Here is a 16,122-nt window from a genome sequence, read left to right on the forward strand (position 1 = left end):
TCTTGCACAGGCTGATTGTTTTGTGTCTTTACACATCAATGAATCGACACAAATCACAGGATTTAATTTGGTTTTTGTTTGTGAATGCTTTCGTTGTTTTATTGTATGTTTTAGCCATGAATCCCATCAACCTCCATTATAAGAGTGATAGACTGCAACGGTTTGTGTTTAAAATCTTGGTTTGTGTCCTACTGAAGAAACAAAGTCACTTGCATCTTGGATGTCCAGGGGGTAAGCAGATATTTTCATTTTTGGGTGAACTATCACTTTAAAAAGTATTATATTAGTTAAAAAAATAGATTTCTGATAATTACAAATGAAAAGTCCCATCCAGACTTTTGCTTTAAACATGTTACTCTCTGACAGCTAAAATATTTCCTTTAAAATGTATTTAGTGACATCATTATATTAAAGAAAAACATTGCTATGAAATGTGATCTTATTTGAGACAAAGTGAATAGTACATTTATTTTTTTTCAACTGTTTCACTGATTGTAACTCTGTCTTGTATGAAATGTAATATTATGATGTAATCTTTAGGTTTATTAATGGTATATAAACCATATGTTTCTTAAACCAGATACATTTGTATTAAAAAAGTGAAAGTTACCATCTCCCCCGTTCCGATTCACTTTACTTTCACAGTGAAAATGTGTAGAATCATCATGCTATATGGAATGTGTTTGATAAAACTCACATTTTACATTTTCATCCTTTGTTTATTTTTTTTTTTTTAACAAATTCAATCATAGGAATCTGTTGATGCGCCACAGAACCTGTTCATCATCCAGAGCTACACGTTCATTAATTAACTGCCTGCAATTGTTTCTCACGCCAACCTTTACAATGATGAAGATTCTGGGTGTATCAGAGCTGTTTTAGCTCAAGTCTAATTATATACACATGAACTGTTGATCTCCACCTTAGTCCAGTCAATAATCCTTCTGCTTTGGACTAAAGCATAAACGGTTTGAACTGAGGTGCTGCTTACTCACTTTATCAATTTTTGCATTAAACATTTAATGTAATATCCGATGACAAAGAATTGAAAATGCACAAAACATATTGTGTTGACACCTATGCTTAAGCATTAATGCAACAATGACACAACTCTCAGGAAATGCTGCTTCGGCAAGGAGTGCCATGACCTAGAAACATCTTTTACACCAAGCTCTTTTCATAATCCAGCACAACAGACAAGAATAAAGAGAAAAAAGTGGGAGAGAGAGAGATGAGTCGTTAAAGAGTGTATGAGAGAGTGAAAGGAGGGTGTTGAAATTGCATGCACACACAAATAATCAATGGGACAAATCTTTTCAAACTGCACCACAAAAAATAATTTTCTCAGTTAGTAGTGTTGTCTTGCGTTGGGTAGGGTATGCGACCCTACACAGGATAAGCAGTTTGGAGAAAAGATAGACAGAGTATTTTTTTTTCTTGTTTTCCTGCAAAACCATCTAAATATGTTCAAAACAACGTTATTGCAGTTTCAAAAAATTATCTGAAATGAAATTGCTTTTTCTTACCCTGTTGAGATGAAAAACTATTTGTCAATGAGTCAAGAATAATACATTTAATTTAAGAGACTGTGTCTTATTGTCTTAAAATGCTATTTTGCTTCTTAAATCTTGGAAAGCAACTGGAAACCAAGACAAGATGTTAGAAAATAAAGACAAAACAAATCAACAAAAAAAAAAAAAAAATGCTGAAGCCTGACACAGAATTTCATCAGTCATTAGGAGGATTTCAACATAAGCTAAGTTAGTTACGGTATATGAATTTTTGTCTTGTTAGGAGGTTCTCTGCAATTAAAAGGCTTATCTTAGCAAGCTCAGTGTATTTTTGGCTTCTTGTTTGGACATTTGCCAGTAACGTAAGTCAATTTGGTTAGCAGCACCGCCTACACCAAGAATATAAATGAAAAAAATATAAGCTTTCTGCTTAAACAGCACTGAACGGCAGATGAATTTACAAAAATAGGTTTTCAGGGAACTACGCTAACCTTTTCCACTGGTGGCACTTGCGCGACTAACGCTCTATAAAGATATGTAATGGAATCAACCAAAACTTTAGACAACTGTCAGTATGACAACATTTACACAACTATCAATACTTTGTTGAACAGTTACCAAGCAAGCAATGCTTAATTTTGTTCAGTCTGTGGTGTGAAAGGTTGCATTAGCAATTAAAGAAAGAAACACTTAAGCAAAACAAACATGGTCAGATCCCTAATTTTTTTATTTATTTTTTTTTATCAATTTTACTGGTAGTCTACAGTATGAAGAATTTTTGGGTATAATATCTCACAGTTCACTGTATTTTGATTTATTTAGTATGTATTTGTCTGTACAAAAGAAGACTTTGAGACGCGTCTCTGCGTGCGCCCTGAACGGAGCGCGTGCGTCACCAGCTACTCAGTTCAGTTTTCCCACATCGCGGGGCTGAAGTCAACTTGATGTGTTGAATGCTCAGAGCACGTTATAAAACGTATTTTTAAAATACACATTTCTGTTTTAATAAATGCTCATAGTTAACCATAGCATATTGCCCAAAACATAAGATAGGTACAAAAATAATCAGTGATACATTTGCGACCTCGTAAAAATTAGAGTCACAATTTTCTTTTAAAAAGGTTGCATATGCAACCATTGTGGTCGCAGTGTAGTTCCCTGGTTTTCAAAATCAAATAGTCAGTGGGATGGCTGAAATTGTCTAAATTAGCATGGGAGGAAGCTGGTTTAAGGACACTTGACCCTGATTGGAGACTTTATTTCAGAGGCAGATGATCTGAAAACAGCTTCACCCAAACTTTCTTTGCAATTGTTTTTTTTTTAAATCTTTTTAATGATAAATAAAGATGACTAGGAAAAATTTATTGTACTCTGTCACTGTGCTTAAACTATCAGCACATATACACACGCATCAACTGTGGTTTATGAAACAATTCCAGAAATCTGGCAGTTTTTACTTATCAGCTGAGAAGAGGTATGTAAGAGATAAAGACTGACCTATATTCTCTCTCTCAAACACACACACACACACACACACCTTTTTAAAACATGTTTTGCTCTGCATAATATCACACTGACAGATCTGTGAAATCTGCCATGCAACGTAATACAATCGTCTTTTATTTCAGGACCAAATGAAAAAACTAATATTTATTATACTTATAAATATTAGGTTGCAATTTCAAGTTTCTAAACCAAAAACAGGGTTGGTAATTCTATTGTTACGAAGACAAATGTGCTTGCTATATATCAGCCACAATTTACACAAATGTGAGTGTTTGCAATTTACTATTTCATACAATCAGGCTGCTTCGTAGCACAACGAGAGAGAGAGATTCATTATGATTTTTACCATACACGAGTTGATTAAGAATAGTTTCACCAAAACGGTGGCGATGACCAGACAAGCACAAATGAGAAGCTGTAAGATTGAGTATACAGCTGGATAGAATTAGAATACAGACCTCCACAAACTATAAATACAGCACATACTGTATACACACATATCCACCCACATTTACACACACACATATGCTTGTATACAGATCACGCACGCACACACTGTTCGGTCTAATCCACAGTAATTGTGTCTGACAAATAGTTCAAGCCTTTGAACTACAGTTCGTATTTAATTCACATTTAAAAGGAAAATGAAAAAGATGATGAAAGAGAAGGGACACAAAGAGCAAGACTCTCAGCTAATGATTAATACAGCAGACTTTCTGCTAATAATAAACAGCAAATTCTCTGCCTATTGTATAATGAGCACATAGGATTCAAGTCTAGAGCAGCTGGATGGAGCACAACAGAAAAGAACAGAATTCAAAAGTTTTGAGTTACATTTTGTAAAATTGAACTGCTTGAAAATGCAGTTGAGTTGTGAAGCAATCACTTGTGCTTTAAAGAGAATTAATTCAGAGAAAATTTTCAGAGTGGATTTTACTTTTTTTCCAGAAAGTTTTAACGACTTAATGCTAACACATAGCACGCTAATTAGCACCATTTTCTTAAAATCAAAACAAAATGTAAAAAAAAATCTAATCAACTTCACTACTTGACTAGTCAGTTTAAGTTAACAATTGTGACTCATTCCAAACAAACACTTTTCTCATAGTAAATACTCTCTGTTGAACATAAATTCTCAGCAGATATAAACAGCAAACTCTGATGATAATGAAGCAGATTCCCTGGCGATAATATAAACAGAAAACTGTCTGCTTATAATAAACAGCAGTCATTCTGATGAATATACACTGTGTGCAGATAATGATTTCAGCAAACTGTCCAGGATTAATAAACACAGAAAACTCTAATGATAACAAACATGGTAAACTCTGTGCTAGTAATGATGAACAACTATAAACCTAATAAAACATTCAACTCTAAATTACAATAAACAGAACAAACCCTGTTAATAGCACATACAACAAACTCTGCTAATAATATTTACTCATACTGTCAAATCGATTATTGATTGATTTATATTATATATGAATATTAATTATATATATATATATATATATATATATATATATATATATATATATATATATATATATATATATATATATATATATATATACACACATATATATTAGTGCTGTCAATCGATTAAAAAAAATTAACTAATTAATCGCACAATTTTTTTAAATTAATCGCGATTAATCGCGATTAATCGCAATTAAAAGACTGAAACTTTTTGGATATGTAAATGTAAAATGTAAATAATTAATGTAAACTCAAGACAAAGAAACTATTTAAATTCAAAATATGATTGTTTATTGGAATTTTTGTTTAACTTGTAACACAGATTTTCTCATGTAAACAACATACCTGCAATAAACCATCAATATCCTCCAAATTAACTGTTGGCTTGAAAGCCATATTTATTACAGAAATAAAAACACAGGCATGTAAGTACCATTTGAATTTCAAAACAATCAATGCCAATAAAAAACAAAAATGATTTCCATGTTGAATTCTAAGTGGACTGCAAAAAAATTCCAAAGTATAGTCATTGCCAGTGCTTTAAGTGGGCCGGTACACACTGGTACTCAGTACAGCCACTTCCAAATATAGCTCTTGAGCGTACCGCCACCTCTCCGTGCACCCAGAACGTGCTTTTAGCGCTCATTTGGACATCTGTTTTAATAGAGGTTTTAATCTTTTACCTGCACTGCCGATTTTCAGAGCGCCCTTCACAATGCAAGCTTCCTAATTCATCCCACCCAGAGCAGAAACTACATTACCCATTCACCCTTAAGTTATACAAGTGAATAGCGCATGTGTCGCTTTTCCCACTGTTAAGTGTCAACAACAAAACGTGGCCGGAGAAGGTGTGTGAAACTCGTTGTGAGTTATACTAAAGCAAAATCTTGAGTATTTATTGTCTGATAAACATTAAAAACTGTCTGCGGAGGTTGAGTCGTCCTGCAGCCCCCGCTGGCTGCTCATTGGCTGCAGCATCTTTTTTCTAAGTTCTAAAAAAATACCGTAGACGGCAAGGCACAAATTTAGATATTCATTTATCTAATTAATCTATAGCCTATGCACAAAGACAATATGATCTTTTTGTCCCCTTTTTGTTTTAAAGCTTGATGAAGAGAGAGAGCGCAAGTTGCTGCAGCTGCGAGGACAGTGATGCACGCGTACAGGAGTGATTGACAGTTCGCGGCACTGTGTACAAAAAATACTCCGCTACACAATTATTTCGTTATTTTCCTTTAAGCTTATTAACGTTAGCGTTAAAGAAAGGTCTGGTTTACGCACTGTTACAGTCATTGTTTAAAAAAAAAAACAAAAAAAAAAAACAATGACATTTGAGTTCATGATTTTAATGTTGCTGTTTCTTGTGGCAGACTGAATGAAGAGTAATGTTTCTTGTGGCAGACTGAAGAGTAATCCGGCAGAGTTTTATACTGAAACTTTCCGTCTAAAAGTCCTTCCTTGGTCTTATCCATATTTCTTTGCACGTTGAACACACATAGGCCACAACTGGAAATAAAAAAAACTGCAACCGCGTTAATTGCGTTATTTTTTTTTAACGCGTTAAATATTTCAAATTAATCGAATGCGTTAACGCGCTAATTTTGACAGCACTAATATATATATACAGTATTGTTCAAAATAATAGCAGTACAATGTGACTAACCAGAATAATCAAGGTTTTTAGTATATTTTTTTATTGCTACGTGGCAAACAAGTTACCAGTAGGTTCAGTAGATTGTCAGAAAACAAACAAGACCCAGCATTCATGATATGCACGCTCTTAAGGCTGTGCAATTGGGCAATTAGTTGAAAGGGGTGTGTTCAAAAAAATAGCAGTGTCTACCTTTGACTGTACAAACTCAAAACTATTTTGTACAAACATTTTTTTTTCTGGGATTTAGCAATCCTGTGAATCACTAAACTAATATTTAGTTGTATGACCACAGTTTTTTAAAACTGCTTGACATCTGTGTGGCATGGAGTCAACCAACTTGTGGCACCTCTCAGCTGTTATTCCCCTCCATGATTCTTTAACAACATTCCACAATTCATTCACATTTCTTGGTTTTGCTTCAGAAACAGCATTTTTGATATCACCCCACAAGTTCTCAATTGGATTAAGGAGATTGGGCTGGCCACTCCATAACATTAATTTTGTTGGTTTGGAACCAAGACTTTGCCCGTTTACTAGTGTGTTTTGGGTCATTGTCTTGTTGAAACAACCATTTCAAGGGCATGTCCTCTTCAGCATAGGGCAACATGACCTCTTCAAGTATTTTAACATATGCAAACTGATCCATGATCCCTGGTATGCGATAAATAGGCCCAACACCATAGTAGGAGAAACATCACCATATCATGATGCTTACACCTCCATGCTTCACTGTCTTCACTGTGTACTGTGGCTTGAATTCAGAGTTTGGGGGTCGTCTCACAAACTGCCTGTGGCCCTTGGACCCAAAAAGAACAATTTTACTCTCATCAGTCCACAAAATGTTCCTCCATTTCTCTTTAGGCCAGTTGATGTGTTCTTTGGCAAATTGTAACCTCTTCTGCACATGCCTTTTTTTGAACAGAGGGACTTTGCGGGGGATTCTTGAAAATAGATTAGCTTCACACAGACGTCTTCTAACTGTCACAGTACTTACAGGTAACTCCAGACTGTCTTTGATCATCCTGGAGGTGATCATTGGCTGAGCCTTTGCCATTCTGGTTATTCTTCTATCCATTTTGATGGTTGTTTTCCGTTTTCTTCCACGTCTCTCTGGTTTTGCTCTCCATTTTAAGGCATTGGAGATCATTTTAGCTGAACAGCCTATCATTTTTTGCACCTCTTTATAGGTTTTCCCCTCTCTAATCAACTTTTTAATCAAAGTACGCTGTTCTTCTGAACAATGTCTTGAACGACCCATTTTCCTCAGCTTTCAAATGCATGTTCAACAAGTGTTGGCTTCATTCTTAAATAGGGGCCACCTGATTCACACCTGTTTCTTCACAAAATTGATGACCTCAGTGATTGAATGCCACACTGCTATTTTTTTTAACACAACCCTTTCAACTAATTCAACTAATTGCCCAATTGCACAGCCTTAAGAGCGTGCATATCATGAATGCTGGGTCTCATTTGTTTTCTGAGAATCTACTGAACCTACTGATAACTTGTTTGCCACGTAACAATAAAAAAATATACGAAAAACCTTGATTATTCTGGTTAGTCACATTGTACTGCTATTATTTTGAACAATACTGTATATATATTTTTTTTTTTATATATATACACATGTATGTGAGTGCATTTCTATATACACAGTACACACATACATATATTAAGTAAACAAAAACTTGTAAAAAAAAAAAAAAAAAAAGCCATATAACAATTTGACAGAACTGAAAACTGCACACTGTAGCTGACCAATCAGGATCAAGTCATGCAAAAAGTGTTAAACTTTGCTAATAAAAAACACAGCAAACTCTGCTAATAACAAATTCTGTGCTAATAGAAAAGATTAAATGGTATGAACATTTCATATCGTGATTATAGTGACCAAAATAAGTACGGTTTTCAATATTATCGTGAAAATATGAAACTGAAACAAACTGAAATAATTTCACCAAGTTCTAAGTTGAAAACAAATAAACTTTTATTTATTAACACCAAGGGATATAAAAAAACTGCATTAAGAAAGAATTTAATACAATAATTAAAGATGAATGGGTTAAGATGAAGATGATGAGTTAGGATGAAACTGATTTAGCAGCATACTACTTCAAGATCAATAATTAAAACTATACAACTGCTAGAGAACACATCACATATGACAAAACATCAGTGGCATCATGAATCATGTGGATAATGTTCCTGAGTTGCTGCATCTTGCTCTCTAACACAGAGCTTTACTCATTCTCATTCACACAGCAAACAGCACTGTTAAACATGAATAAATTGTTTTCGAAAAGTTTATAGACACAAAAGAAGGAAAGAACAGAAGAGAAAGACTCAACCACATGAAGGAAGCCACTAAGAAAAAAATATATTTTTTTCTCTCATGCAGAAAGACCTGAATATCTCTTTTTGTCTCTGAAACACAAACAAAACACCTAAAAAAAAAAAAAATATTATATATATATATATATATATATATATATATATATATATATATATATTGCTTCCAGCACGCACTTCTGTCCACATAAAGCCGCACACTCGCATTGTTAAAAAATTTACGGTCATTTTTTTTACTGACTAACACTTGTTTATTGAACTCTTTATTGAATAATTACTTATAATTAATAAATATTCGAGAGTAAATATTGTGATTTCAAAAATTACACTCTAATTTATTATTGTACTGTTTTATAATGTATAATGAGGAGCATATATCTTAACAGTGTAAACAGAATCTATAGTTATTTGCATTTAGTGTAAATAGCATCTATCACTAAAAAAATTCTATTTTCACTTAGTTTAAATAGCATCTAATTGCTATTTACACTTAGTGTAAACAGCATCTATTGCTATTTGCACTAAGTGTAAATAGCCTCTTGTGCTATTTACACTCAGTGCAAACAGCCACTGCTAATATTTTAACAAACACATGTACACAGGCACATACACCCCATCAAACAGAACATTAACTAATACTGAACATGATCTGATCTAGTTTTCAGAAAAATGTGTGTGTGCGCACATTCATACCTGACCGTCCACACATAATCTGCCTTCAGCCACACCCAGTGATATGAAGCTCACACATATACACGTTTATAACCTACAGCGTGGCCTTAAATCACACACACACACACACACACACAGAGAGAGAGCAATGAGTTCAAACCAAAGTTCATATTAACAATCACTTCTTGAGACCCAAAGACACCTCTTGTAAAGTCCAGAGCATGCAGGATAAGCAACTTTCAAACACTAGATATTAACATCTAAAAAAGCACATAAATTTAAGCATCTTCAGTCATTTTTATTTCCAAGGTTTCCATTCTTGCTGTTGTATGTAGGTCACATTGTAACTCTATTGGAAACTTTTTGTCATACATATTCGTTTTAATTTTCACATGGAATCATCATTACCCATTTCCACATTCATTGTGTGAAAAATTTCTATATATATTTGGTTTCCATACCAAAAACAGTTGAGAAAGTGTCATCCGTACTGATGAGAGAATAGTGTTCACCGCTTTCAGTGGATATGATGACTGTGTTGAAAATGCGAAGATGCCAAAAATTGTTATGCAAACAGTGTGTTTAATTTGCATCAGTTTGTGCATCGTTGCTGAAAAGAGTTGCTCATCTTTGACAGGCCATGATGCATGTTAGCATTGTAGGATCTAGCTACTGAAAGCCACACACTGTCAAATCTTTATTTCTAGCCATTTTGGCAGGAGTAAAAATGTACATATGAGCCTTTAACAACCAGATGCATTTACACTTGTCCAGCTGTTTCTGAAATGAGTCTCAAACCACCTCCTGAAGTGGTGTGTGTAATCAGATTGCAATCCATCTAGAATACATTTACACCAGGTCTTCTCATGATTAGATAGTTATCCGTAAGGGGCCAAGTATGAATAGGCCCATTGGAATGGTTTATGATGACTTTATATTTATAACTGTCTCTAAGTTCTGCCATTTTGCCACTATTATTTTATATTTGATTATTTGGTTACTAGGGCTGCACGATTAAATGAAATCGAAGTGAAATCATGATTTAGCTTGATGTGATTATTGAATCTCAAAGGTTTTATTTTTAATGAAATATATATATACAGTGCCAGTAATAAATACTGCTCATCTCTGCAAGCGCTGTGAGTTTGAGTATCTTATAACATACATCCGATTAAGCAACACACTCCAAACATCCTCCGAAACTAATGAGAAGTGTTTATAAACCTGTTGTTGAAACATTATAACATGATTTTATCTATCTATGCTTCTATCTATATATCTATCTATCTGTGTGTGTGTGTGTGTGTTTGCTGAAAGCAACCACACAGCACATTAAATAATAAACTGAGCAAAGAGAACAGAGGTCACTGTAGGAAAGGCAATTATTCTTTTATCAGAGAGTTAACTCCTTCCCCATTCTCTGTAACATCTCACTAATAAGAATCTTCCCTATTATCTACTTACACACACAATAAACACAAGCTAACAAACACCTGAACATGACCAAATAAATGCACACGCATCAGACACAGGAGTGTGTAAAAGTAGCTGTTTGGTTCAGAAAGAGGTCAAGGGTCACACTCAGTGGTGAGAGCTGATAGGGGGCCCAGGAGGATTCCGGAAGGAATGGAATCACTCAAGAATGTTACAGCAGCAACAGGAAAGCTCACACAGTTTTAGCACAATGTTGGTGCAGTGTCACAGGAGTGTTAATGCGATGTTAGCCCAGAGATGTGTGTACTGGCCTCATTCATGAAACATGAGCAGTAGGGATGCACCGAAATGAAAATTCTTGGCCGAAACCGAAAACCGAAAAAGAGAAAACCAAGGCCGAAAACCGAAACCGAAACACCGAAAGAAATTATGCCAATTATTAGTACCATTGCATTTATTGCTATGACCGTGTACTAACATTACTAAAATTAAGACATTGCAATTGCATAAATTAATATTAAAGTTTCAAAGATAATTACAATTACATAACTTATTTAAAAAAAAAAAAAAAAATACACAATTACAAATGATGCAAATATTTATTAAGCACATTGCAACAATGCACAGTATAAAATAAAATTCAAACTAAAAATGTATCCCACTCATGTGTATATTTAATAATAATGTACAGGCCTACTGGCCTGCAGAAAGGTTTTAAAATGAACAGTTCTCTCATAAAAACAAAAGTGCATTTAGGTGAAGTGCATTTGAAATGTTTCTATGTAAGACTAGAAAGTGCATTACTTCTCCAGTTGGCAAGACTGTTATCACTTCTGGGGATGGGGACTTCAGACAGATAACCATCTAGCTGTTGAGCAGTTCAGCTTGTCATCTGCCTGACATTTGAGAAATATTTGAGAGAGTGTATCTAAATAGGGCCAGGGCATAAATAAACATTTTTATCAAATTAAAGCAGAAATCTAGCAGAAAATCTAGCATAAATATGGCTACAATCTGATATTATGTATGTATGTTTGTGTGTGTGTGTGTGTGTATATATATATATATATATATATATATATATATATATATATATAGTAGCCTAAGAACAAAATAGCCAACGTATTATTATTATTTGAGGCACTTTCTTGCAGAATTTCACTGAACATATCAGACACCGATGGTGCATGCCACTCATCTGGTGCAGAGACCAGTCTTTTTTTCTGCGCTCTGATCTGTCTCCTGCGCTTGGCCCTTCTCCGTCTCCACACGGGTTCTCCGCATCCAGCGCGGCCTGGATCATTTCTCGCGCGCGCTGCCTTATTTCCGCATCCAAGTAATGGTCTTTATAACGCGGATCAAACACATTCGCGATGAAGTGCAGAGGATCCGAAAAGATCTCACTCAGACGTGTGCTAACAGACTCTATAAGACTGTACTTTTCTTTGTCTTCACTTCGTGATCCGTCTTAATTTCTTTGTTAGGAGACGTTTTAGTGCTGCGAATAAAGGAATACGAAGAGAGATAATGTTCTCACTGGTGTTAAGTGAATGTCGCGTGGAGCTCGTAGTCTGCGCTATGCAGGTCGCGGTTTCTGTTTGCGTCATCACAACATTTCGGCCGTGTTGTTTCGGTGATAAAAGTCTATCGGCCGAAAACCGAAAAGGCCATTTTCGGCCGATAATTTTCGGTGGCCGAAATTTCGGTGCATCCCTAATGAGCAGAACAAATTTCTTATTGAACTGAATGAAACTTTATGCATGGTTGTACGAACGACATTGACCAAAATTCGTTCTGCTTGTGCTTCATGAATGAGGACCATTATATATACAAAAGCATGGACTTTATAGTCGATAGTTTAAAAGCCTCACATAGAGATAAACTACTGTTCAAGATCTTGGGGTCAGAAACATTTTTTAAAGAATACTTTTGTCATGACCTTACTAATAACAAGTGAGTCTTTGACACATTTTCACCAATATAGCTATAAAGTGTATTTCTGTGTAGATCTGCATAGCTTTTCAATGTACCAAATATTAGTAACACACACCTACAAATATAAAGTTAACAACAGTATATCTAAATGTGTCTATGGCACAAGTATTTATAGTGCATTTTGTCTATTTAGTAATTTTAGTAATATGAAATATGAATTAGCAATAAATGAAGTGGGGAAAAAAAATCATTTGAAATTTAGTTTGTTTAAATTAGAATAACTGTTTAGTCAGCAAGTTGTAATTATTTATTATTCACAAAAGCAGAATGCATATGAAATGCATTCAAGTAAAAAAAAAAAAAAAAGCAGAGATGGAGAGCACTGTGAATCTTGTGGAGGGCTGATTCACTGCTGGGATGATTCATTCAGCAGTTTTATCAGCCAGGTGAATGTTTCACTGTTTCAATCAGCCAGGTGAATGTTTCAAGTGCACCTCATTCATCCATAATCACACACACACACACTCATCACAAACAAAAACATAACCTAGAGAAAGAAAAGGTCAGGAAAAAGCAACGAGGAACAAGCATCTTGTGCTTTTATAAAACAGCTTAATTTGTCTCTCAGGGCAATATATGCAGTACACACAGAAATGACAGAATTATTGAAGCAAACGGTAATTAGTAACAACGGGCTCCTGACCAGGGCAAAAGACAGAGGAAAACAGACAAGGACAGCGAGAGAACAATAAAGAGTGATTTCCAGGACAGCCTGACCCCCGTGCAAGCGGTGAGGGAATTATTGCATCACTTACTGTTTACAGTATTTTCATGAAGCTGAGAGCCCACCTTTAACCAGGGGCCCACCGTACAGCAGCACACACACACACACACACATACACCATTGACCAAGAGGCCCACGTAGGTATAGGCTCTGATACACATCTGCACACTCATCCACACTGCACAAGTTTATAAGCTTGCACGCAAGCCTCCATCAAATGAACATGCAACAGCCTCCATCATGTGTGATATTAAAAGATCCTTAAATGACATTACAACTGACAACTACACTGACATATTGATACAACTGACATATTGATATTGCTGATAATGTTGGTTCTTAATAAAGAGCTTGGGATATTCGTCATTCGTAAGACGTAGATATTGCTAAATTAATACGTCATAAAAATTTATTTTATAACTATTCTAAATATTTTATACATAATTAACATGAAGCTAAAAAGATGCATGCATAATAAAGTACATTGACAACGTGGTATGTACAATTGTAATGAAGTGCTAAATAATATTTGTGTCATAACTTTGTTCATTAATGTTCGTGGATGGAAAGCGGCGTTCTGTTGCCATGGTTGCTTCCTCAGACAGAACGCGACTTCTTTCTAGAGTCTACCTTTAGATGCTCTGACTAAAACATGTAGTCTAATTAATTTATAACTGCTTTATACATTCGTGTACATTTAACTTTACAAAGTCCGTTATCTATATATATATACGTTACCCGTCTTCTACCCTTAAATTGTTACTTGCAAAATAACAAATTATTTCCTGAACCACAACAAACAGAACCCAAACACGCATTTAAGCCCAAACGGCAGGAGTCCAAAGCCACAGAACTAATAAAGTAAGTCGTCTGTATGCACCTTTTCAACCACTTTGGAATGAAGAAACTGATTAAGATATAAATTAAAGTGACAAATAGATGGAAACTGTGCTGAGGATGAAAACATTTGTATCGAGTAGGCTAATTAAGTCAGACAGGAGCTCTTGAATTCCTCACACAAGTGCAAAAGTCATTTTTCAAGTCCCAATAGCCCGGCATTAAGTGAAATATCTTCCAAGATACTGGAGAGAATGGATTCAGCGCATTGTACAGTGACCCATTTTAACCGCATTCCAAGATTTCAGATCAATCCGGAACCAAGACAGTCCAATTAGCAAAAGCCACAGACAAAATATTAATAAGCCTTCATTACCATAACTGCATTGTCGAAAACCGGAGTGAATTTGTTTGGTTGCGCGCTCATTCAATCAATCCATCGTGCACGGGATAAAAAGATTAAGGTGCAGGAAAGCGCGCGGTAACATCACAGAACCCGGCGATTCCCGCGTCAAACCTCTTCCACGCGACACTCACACGTCAATATATTAATATTCACAACTACGTAACTTAAGATTTCCACTTAGTTTCCACAAAAAGCTAAGAAACCAATGGAACGAGCGATCTTTAAATGTGTCTTTAAAAACAACCCCGAATACTTAAATAGTCTTAAACTTTCTTGTTTTCATTACAATATATAATGTAGGGAAGATCTTACCGTGCGTTAAGGAGTAACGTTACCGATCCACACTTCACTTTTGCCCATGTCCGCGCCTTTTCATGCTGAATCCACGAGTGAGCTCATAAACAACCCACGAAACAGCCACTCTGAAGTCGGACACGGGACAAAATATGTATAAAGCAGATTAAATGAAGAATCCCGGGATAAACGCGGTACGGTAGCGCACGCGAGTCGGCGTTTAGGCGAAGTGTTTTCGTTACCGGGTCCACATCGTGCGCTGACGAGCGCCTGTAAACAGCGCAGAGCTGAAGCGAAGTACGAAAGTAGGTCAGACTGGAGCTCAATACTAAACCAACGACAGCACTATCCGCCCGCAGCCTCGCACACACGCGCCAGAGAAAACACGCGTCAGAAACGCACTTGAACATAAATGCTCGACAGCGATCATTTTAAAATCATTTTCATACACGATCAGCTCATTTGGCTCTTGCTTTAGTGAATGTCATGCTGCGGTCAGCTCTAGTGTCTATGTGGAGCTGACGGTCGCCTTTCGCAAATGCACGTTTGCCTCAACATAGCTGCTTTAATACAGTGGAAGAAATTGGTCACACTTTATTTTAAGGTTCCATCCTCGTTATTAACAAACATTTTTGAGTTAACCAAAACTGCGACTTTTGCCTTTTGCAACTCCTAATTTGCTGAATAGGTAGTAAGGTAGTTGTTAAGTTTAGGTTACGAGGGATTTAGAATATTTTCATGCAGAATATGTTCTTTTATAAGTAGGCTACTAATAAAAAGCCAACATGTTAATAGTAGGCATGCTAATAATCAACTAGTTTTGAGAACTGGTCCCTATACTAAAGTGTTAGCCTACTGAAACAATTTCTTTAAAGATGATTCAACTCTTTGTGCTGTGTGAGTTAATCAAATAAAGTTAATTAATACATTGTATTATAAATAATAACTGTGAATAACTTGTGCATCTAGATATGCATCCAGTTGCAGATTTTTTATTTTATTATGTTTTATTTGTAGAGTGTCTTTCCAAAAATTCAAGGTTTCTTTACAAGACCATGAAGAGTGTTGAAAGTTAAGAGTAGCATTTTGAGATGAAACAGACAATTCTTATTAAACATGACTGGAAAGATAGGCAGAGAACTTTGTGTGAAAAGCGATTCTGTCAGATAGTTAAAAATACAGAATCATTAGCAATTATTCAGGGGGGAAAAAACATTTAAGTAGAACAGACTTGTACAGCACAATGCAAATTGTCTAT

At 35.4% G+C, this 16,122-nt stretch overlaps 1 protein-coding gene across 5 annotated transcripts in view; it reads right to left on the minus strand.

Annotated features, from left to right (window-relative positions):
* Window positions 1-16,122, minus strand: part of npas2 (neuronal PAS domain protein 2) — a 51,245-nt gene that overhangs the window by 19,245 nt on the left and 15,878 nt on the right. Inside the window, exon 1 of one of the 5 annotated variants that reach the window (XM_052556160.1) lies at window positions 14,883-15,268. The exons of the other annotated variants lie outside the window; for them this stretch is intronic. The gene's annotated coding sequence lies outside the window, so the exon portion shown is untranslated. Of the gene's footprint in view, window positions 1-14,882; window positions 15,269-16,122 lie in introns of those variants that run through there. 5 annotated transcript variants of the gene reach the window in all.

This window comes from Carassius gibelio, chromosome B5 (genome assembly GCF_023724105.1).
Source record: "Carassius gibelio isolate Cgi1373 ecotype wild population from Czech Republic chromosome B5, carGib1.2-hapl.c, whole genome shotgun sequence".
In the NCBI taxonomy this organism is placed as follows: domain Eukaryota; kingdom Metazoa; phylum Chordata; class Actinopteri; order Cypriniformes; family Cyprinidae; genus Carassius; species Carassius gibelio.